Source organism: Bison bison, unplaced genomic scaffold (genome assembly GCF_000754665.1).
Source record: "Bison bison bison isolate TAMUID 2011002044 unplaced genomic scaffold, Bison_UMD1.0 scf7180017864280, whole genome shotgun sequence".
Lineage (NCBI taxonomy): Eukaryota > Metazoa > Chordata > Mammalia > Artiodactyla > Bovidae > Bison > Bison bison.
In genome coordinates, this window is record NW_011494852.1 from 7,766,576 (window position 1) to 7,774,711 (window position 8,136).

The following is an 8,136-nucleotide window of genomic DNA, read 5'->3' on the forward strand; positions in this document are numbered from 1 at the left end:
TCGGAAGGAAGCCCCCCCCAAGCCAGCTACCCCACAACCCCGGGCACTCTCTGTTCCCAGCTCTGGCTGTCCCACTAGGCAGGGGAAGGAGGGATAGGGAGGTGCCCGGGGGCGGGCCTGACCTGTGTTAGGGGAAGCTCTAATGGGGCTTCCCTGGGGAATCAAGGCTAGGCAGTACTCTCCAGAGGCTAACTGCTGATTTCTTGAGCTCCTGCGGCACTTCCCTGATCCATTCCTGAGCTTCCAGAATTCTGAGAATCCCCTTTCTTGAGCATTCACTATGTGCAAAGATTCTTCCCTGCCTGGGCTCCTTAAATCCTAACAACACCTCCCTGGGGAAGTCACAACTCAGATGCTCATTTAAGATGTCACTCCTGCCCTTCTGGGTGTCATTTTTACCCTGAGCCCTTCAGCTGAGCTTTGGGCCTGCTGAGGAAGCCCCCAGCTTTGCCTCACTGTACCTTCTTCCACCCACCCATGCCTGGCACCAACATCACTTAAGAATTCTCCCCACTCACAGCCTCAGCCACCCCGAAGACCAGAGTGACCTGCAGTGGCGGAGAGGGGGCGGGGGTTGGTTGACCTGACTCATCCAGGCCCCCAGATATCATCTGAGGCCATCTAGTGATGTGGAGAGGGAGGCATTCTGGCAGTGGCCTCTGGGTGCCTCGTTTAGGCCCAGCTCCAGCACTCCTCTGGTTTGAATACTGGGCAAGGTTTGAATTTCACCTCTCAGGGCCTCAGTTTCTTCCTCTGTAAAATGGAGCCAGTAACAGTGGCTTTGAGGAATTATGAGATAACAGCAGGTGCTTAGAATATTCGGAGTATACAGTATAAGAGCTCAAGTAATAGAAACTAGTCTCTGAAGGCAGTTGTGTGTGGGAGGCAGGGGGCTGAGTATCTTAGTGTCTCATATACAGCCTTTGCCCACAGTGGCCCCACTTTCTCCCCTACCAAAGAGGAACTTTGGGTGAGGGACAAGATCCAGCTTGGGCACCAGCTCCAACCAACAAGATCAGCACTGCCTCCCCAGCGCTCTATTCCAGGGACCAAAAAGCCTGTCCCACCCCCGGCTCTTTATAAGCAGCAATTCATTTACTCTCCTGTCAGCCCTGTGAGGTGGCTTCCATCAGCCCGCACCCCCGCCCCCTGCCTTTTTCTTGGCTGCACTTTGAGATAGGTGAAACTTCCCCAGTGAGGATGGAACCTGTGCCCCTGCAGTGGAAGCACAGAAAGACTGGACCACCGGGGAAGTCCCATCAGCCCATTTTAGAGGTGAGAAAGCAGAGGCACAATGAATGCAGTGTCTTGCCCAAAGCGACACAGCGAGAAAGAAGAGAACATTGGGATTTGAACCCAGAGTCTGGTTTCAAAGTCTGTATCTTTAACTCCTACACCTTGCAGCCTCCTGAGCTCCAGGCACCCTCTCAGACCCTCCCGGGATCCTGGGTCTCATTCCCACAGCTTCTTAGCTTGGCCAGGATGGGAACTGGCTGGCTGATCTCTTACCACTAGGCCTCCAGACACCTCGAGAGCTCCCAGGTCCGGTCAGTCTGCTCAGTCCCGGTCCCAGGCTGGGGGGGAAAAGGAATGGGGAGGGGGAGGAGGGGGAGACCCTAGCCATTGGCTGCCGAGGTATGACATCACCAGGGGGTGGGTGGTGGGGAAACAAACATCCCCTTCTCCCAGCCACATCTACCCGCCAGGGGGTGGGAGCCACAGAGGAGAAGCCTAGACAGCTGCTCTTCCTCGCCTGGGCTGAGACCTCCACTGTGAGCCCTGATCCTGGGGTTGACAGGTTGCTAGTACCATGGGAGACTAGCCTCCTACCAACACTATTCCCTGGCTTCCAGGCCCAGGCATGGCCCTGCTGGTTCCTGGGGCCCCTAAAAATAAACTCTTTCCACTCTCTTTCCCAGTTAATGTGGGTTCAAATCCCAGCTCAGCCGTGTCCTGGCTGTGTGATCTTTGGCAAGTCACGGCATCTTTCTGCACCTCAGTTTCTCCATCTCTAAAACAAGGATCACAGAAGTGCCTGCCTTATGGGTTTGTTGTGAAGATAAAATGAGTGAAAAGAGACAAAAAACTTTCAAAAGCTCCTGGCACGGAGTGACTGCTACTTATACGCATTTTGTATTATTCAAACAAATTAGGGGACCAGCTAGATTTGTCAGCGGATTTTTGGCTTGAGTGAGACTGGACCCAGGGAGCCCCACTTCTCTGTTTAATGGAGTTGCCACTTGGGGGGACATCTATCATGTACCGTGCTGGGCACCCAAAGCTTGGCCCCTGGAATCAGGGATGCAAGACAGGCAGATGAAGGCCCAGTTTTTAGTTAAAAATCCAGAAAGTGCTGGAGCTGGGATCCAACCACAGTTCTCCAGGACCACCAAGACCCTGCAATATGCTCTGTCCCCTTCATATAACAGCCAAGGAGGCTCAGAGAGGGGAGTGACACCCAAGGTCACCCACTTCAGGTAATAGGTAGCACCAGGATTTGAACCCACATCTGCCCAACTCCCAAACCAAGGCCACCAGGCCTCACCCTGATCCCCCGGCCCCCGGCCCCCAGCCGGCCCTGACTCACCAGACCCCGGGGGGCGGCACAGGGAGCATAGGTATTCCCACATGCCCCTCACACCCACCCGGCCGCTGCCTCGGATGCTCCTGGCTCTCTGAGCCGGAGCCTGGGGCCGGGGCTGGGCTGAGGCTGGGGATTACCCCCAAAATGCACATCAGCAGCTTCTGGCCCATTGTCCACCCGGGCACGGCCTCCAGGCCCTCAGCAGAGGGGGCACCCTCACCTTTCACATCAGCTTAGCTGGCCCCTCAGCAGCCCCCTCCCCACCTTTAGCAGTTGGGGCCCATTCCCGAGGGGCTTGAGGGACCAGAGACTGGCTGGCAGTATCCCAGAATGCCAGGGGCCTCCTCCCTTCTCTCCGAAATGCCCCCTGCCCACTCTCAGCCACAGGGGAAGGCAGGAATGTGCTGAGCTCTGGGAAATGCCTTCCAGGCCTGGCAGCCACCAAAGGCTGGGGTGTGGTGGAACCCAGCTAGAACCCTCCTCCCGGGAAAGTTGGAAGGCATGGTGTGGTCAGGGCTACTGATGGGCTCAAGGAGACCTACCCCCATTTCAGGCGCACGCTCTCTCTCTCTCATTCATTCATGCATTCAGACATGCATGGGTTCATTCATTGATTCATTCAAACATTCATGGGTTCATTCATTCATTCAATAAATCTTCACAAGCCCTTGGTGGCTGGCCCTTTGCTGGGCACTGGAGACACTGTCAGACCTAAATTCACCCCAGAGGGCAGGCTCAGGACACAACTTCTGGGGTCAAACTGGAGGGTTGAGGAGGAAGAAGCCAGGTAAAAGGTTAGGGAAGAAGCTTCCAGGAGGGAGGAGGAACACGGGCAAAGCACCAGCAGGGAGAGAGGGAGCAGTCCTTTATCCAAAGTCAGCAAACAGTCAACGAGCACCTGGTCTTGTGCCCAGCCCGAGGCTGGATGGTGCTGGGGACACAGTGTGACCAAGATAGCCTGGGCCTGCTTTCACAGGGTTCACAGTCCAACCGGAAGACCGACCCAGAGTGGCCAGGGTTGGGATGGGGCAATTGCAGACAGAGAGATCAGAGCCTTGCTGGGGGAGCCCAGGCAGTGTACCTGCTGCAGCCCAGGAAGGGCGGTCAGGGAAGGCTCCCTGGAGGAGGGGACATGTGAGCTGAGACCTGAGTGACCCATAGGATCTAGGCAAGAGAAGAGGCAGTATGAGACTTCCCTGGCTGCCCAGTGGTTAGGACTCCGAGCTTACACTGCAGGGGGCACGGGTTCAATCTCTGGTTCAGGAAACTAGGATCCCTCAAGCTATGCAGTGGGGTCAAAAAAAAAAAAAAAAACAATAGAAAGAGAGGGAGAGAGAGAGAGAAGAGGGAGTGGAAAAGTTTTATGGGCAGTGGGAACAGCCTGTGTAAAAGATCTGAATCCAGACAGAGGTTCACACATAGGAAATTCTCTGGAGTCAAGAACCATGTCCTTGTTCATGGCTGTGTCTCGATGGTCACATATGCCCTGTCATCTGCATCTCCTTCTCATTTATACATTTATTCACCAGCTATTTGCAGACACTTCTTCTGAATTAATCCATCCCTGGGCTGGGCGATCCTGGGGACACAGCAGTGACTGTGCCCTCACGGGACTCTCAATCCAAGGGTGGCAGACACTAAAGAAGTGAGCAACTAAATGAGTGTATAATTGAAACGAGTGTATAATTACACACTAAGCTAAGTGCTCTGAGAAAAGGATACAGGTCTGTAAGCGGGATCTGACACTCTGATACTTATCAGAAAGGGCAGGGAGGGCTTCTTGGAGGTGGCAACATTTGAGCTGGCACCTGAAGGATACATAGGAGTTCATGCCAAGCTGCAGGTGGTGGATACATGAAAGTGGGTTTCAGGTAGAGGGAACATCCCATGCAAAGGGCCCCTTTGAGAAACCGGTGAATGTGAGAGCAAAGGGAAGCTGAGGGATGGGCCACAGTCAGCAGGGCCATGAGGAAGGCCTCAGACTTTGTCCCGCCCAGCCTGGGCACCTGCAGGAGGGACAAAGCCAGAGCTGTTTTAATAACTGAGGGTGGAAAGAATCTACCAACAGGCCAGGCTAGAACCAGGAAGAAAACACTGCTTGCTACTCTGGCAGACAGAGAAGCTGGTACTCTACCGACAGACAGAGGCTATCCGGTCCCTCTCCATGTCTTGGAGGGCAGATAACCTTCTTCATCCCCGATTTTATGAGATAAGCACAGTCCTCTGTCATGAAATATAACGTTAGCTGTATGTTTTTTGTACTGCCCTTCAGCAGGTAAAGAAAGCTTTCTTTCCTAGTTTGCTGGAGGCTTTTTTTTTTTCTAATATTTCTCTATTTATTAGGCTGCAATTGATCTTAGTTGAGGCATATGAGATCTTTTTTTTACTTTTTATCTTTTTTTTAAATTACGAAAATATGATAATACATTTACAGGAGACTTAGAAAATACAGAACAAAGTTACATATATTCCACTAAATATTACAGTTGCTTAAGTAAATAAGTTAAGATTCTCAGTTGGAGTTTCAGTATCAAACTCTGAAGCACGTGGGATCTTCATCTCAGTTGTGGCATGTGGGATCTTTTGATGCGGCACATGGGCACCAGAGCGTGTGGGCTCAGCAGTTGGGGCGCATGGGCTTAGTTGCTCTGTGGCATGTTGGATCTTAATTTCCCCAGCAGGGATCGAACCCACGTCCCCTGCACTGCAAAGCAGATGGTTACACTGGCCCACCAGGGAAGTCCCCGCTGTGAGTTTTCTGTGGTGAGTGACAGGTCTCTGTATGTGTCTCTGTCTCTGTCCTCATTCCTTGTCTCTCCCTCTCTGTGTCTCTCTTCTCACTCTCTCTGTGTCTCTCTTTCTCTGTCTCTTGCCTTTCCTTCCCCCTGGGGAGTGGGGTGGGGTGGCACTTGGGAAGTTGAGTTTAGGGGCTGGCACCAGTGTCCCAGTTCCGGCCAAGGCCACCTTCGTAAACACAGGACATCCTGCAGGGCTGGGGAAGGACATGGAGGGCGCTGCTCAGGGACCACCCTCTCCCCACCCATCTGAGCCATGCAGGAGTCAGGTCCCACCCAGTGCAGCCCAGGGAAACTACCTCCCTCACCCCCATCCTTTATGCCTGCTCCTGTCCCCTGCCCTCTCTACTGATCTCCAGTCCCCGGGGTTTGGGGGTGGGGGCAGCTGCCTGGATACCTGCCCCTGAGTGTCCCCCTAGTCCCTTGCACCCACAGGGTGTCCCTCTCTGGCCTCAGTGTCAACCCCAGACCTGGTCACCATCGTAGAGTAGCCCCAGGTTCCCAGGCTAGAGCCCTGGATCTTGTCCTAGGCCCGTCCTCCACTGCAGCTCGTTGCTCCTACAGGCTGTCCTCTCTGGTAGCTCTGCCTTCCCCTCCCCTCCCCTCTCCAAGGCTGATCTGTCCCTCTATGGCCTCCCCTCGGCTCCTGGCCTCCTGTATCACCTCCCACCTCCTGGTACACAAGGCAGCCAGACAGATCCATTTATTCCTAGATTCCTTTACCCTAGCACCTTCAGAGTAAAGTCTCCCAGCCAGGGCCTGTGTGCCCTGGTCCCTACCAACCCCTCCAGCTCCATCACTTACCTTACTGCTTTCCCCTTCTTCCCAATCAAACTCAGAAGCTTACAGATCCCTGAAAAGGTTGTAGGGTCCCTCACTCCCTTACCTTTGCGCATCCTTCTGCCTAGAACACTCTCTCCTCAGAACAATAGCCCTTCGAGGTGGCCACACTTACTGTCCCAGCTTACAGATGAGGACTCTGAGGCCCAGAGAAGTTGAGTACCTTGCCTAGGGTCACACAGCCACAGAATGGCAAAATATATGTGGCCTGGCTTTTAACACAATCCATTTTTTTTTTTTTTTTAAATTTTGACTGCATCTCACAGCATGTGTGATCTTAGTTCCCCAACCAGGGCACAAACCTGTGTCCCCTGCATTGGAAGTGTTGCAGTGAAAAGGAAAAAAAGGGGGAATGAGTGCTTCTCTTCTTTCCTTAGAACAAAGATAAAGAGAACAATAAGCAGGCCTGATCACTCCTAGTTTTTACTGTAACTGTTCTAATCTGTATTCTGTAACTAAGTTTGCTTTTCTGCCCCCTAACTTGGCAGGAGCTACATTTTGCAACTATTATCCTTTGACTCTGTGCTAATTACATTCTGTATCTGGTGCTCACCTTTACAGCACTCTCTTCACAGACGACCCCTCATAGTTTTTTCTCTTTTTGCATTATATAGAGAATGCCACACATAAAAGACAGTGGACCTGACCCGCCTGCCAGATCCAATTACTGGGCTACCTGATGCCAGCCTATGACTGTTTCTGAAACAATGCAAGAGCAAGAAGAACACAAGTCCCTTATACCTTTCTCATCACTGACCCCTGACTGTGAGCCCTTGTCTTATAGAACTCCCCAGATTCTTCCTGGAAGGGGAATCTGGACTTCAAGGACACAGTTCTCTGAAGCATGAGCCTACTGAGTTCTCCCCTCTGCCGGCTGAGGATTAAAGATACTTGTCCATTTCCTCTAGACTCTGTCTCTGTATCTTTTATTCAGCTTCAGTGGGCAGAGAAAGCCAAGACTTCGGCCACAACAGAAGCATGTAGTCTTAACCCCTGGACCACCAGGGAAGACCCCCGGTACAGCTTATTGGGTCAATAATCATTGACTAAGTACCATTAGGGGCTTTCCCGGTGGCTCTGATGGTAAAGAACCTGTCTGCAATGTGGGAGACTTGGGCTCAATCCCTGGGTTGGGAAGATTCCCTGGAGGAGGGCATGGCAACGCATTCCAGGAGTCTTGCCTGGAGAAACCCCATGGACAGAGGAGCCTGGCAGGCTGCAGTCCATGGGGTTGCAAAGAGTTGGACATGACTGAGTGACTAAGCACAGCACAGCAGAAGCATCGTTAGACTTCTGCACTGGGACCAGTAAATGTTCATTGAATGAATGAATGGGACCAGGTGGAAGGTGAGCCTTGGAAAGGGCAGGGTTCATATCCCCAAGGAAAGGGATACATTCTGAGGGGCCCAGAGGGTGGGAGAGATGTGGTCAGATTTGCCTTTTACATACAGCCGGGCATCTGGTAGGGTAGGTACCAGTAAATCTTTGCTGAATGAGGGAAGGAGGGGAAGGGGAAAGAAGGAAACCAAGGACAGTTCTCCCAGGTGCTGGAGGAGAGAAGGTTGTGTGTTGTGTGTGTGTGTGATGGGGGTCCCCGGGAACGCCCAAGGAGGGAGCAGGCCTGGGGAGGGTCGTGGTGGGAACACACAGAGGCTCTGTGAAAAGCAGCCACAGCAGCAGGGCTGGCAGCTCCATGCGGAATGGTGTGGGCCCTGGAATCTGCTGGCTGAGGTAGCCTGGCTTCCTGGGGTTGAGTCTGAGGGCGGAGGGGCACACCAGAGCCAGGGAGCTGCACAATCCTTCTCCAGGGGTCAGACACAGGAAGAGTAGCACAGGCCCTCAGCCACGAGCTGTCATAAACCTGAGGGCAGCAGGGGGATGGAACCAGAACCGACCTAGTCCATATGCTGCTTTTGT

The 8,136-nt window shown here is 53.0% G+C and overlaps 1 protein-coding gene across 1 annotated transcript in view; it reads right to left on the bottom strand.

Annotated features, from left to right (window-relative positions):
- The window catches only part of PRX (periaxin), a 15,256-nt gene extending 13,694 nt beyond the window's left edge, over nucleotides 1-1,562 (bottom strand). Inside the window, exon 1 of the mRNA XM_010849236.1 lies at nucleotides 1,510-1,562. The gene's annotated coding sequence lies outside the window, so the exon portion shown is untranslated. The remainder of the gene's footprint in view (nucleotides 1-1,509) is intronic.
- Nucleotides 1,563-8,136: the final 6,574 nt, after the last annotated feature.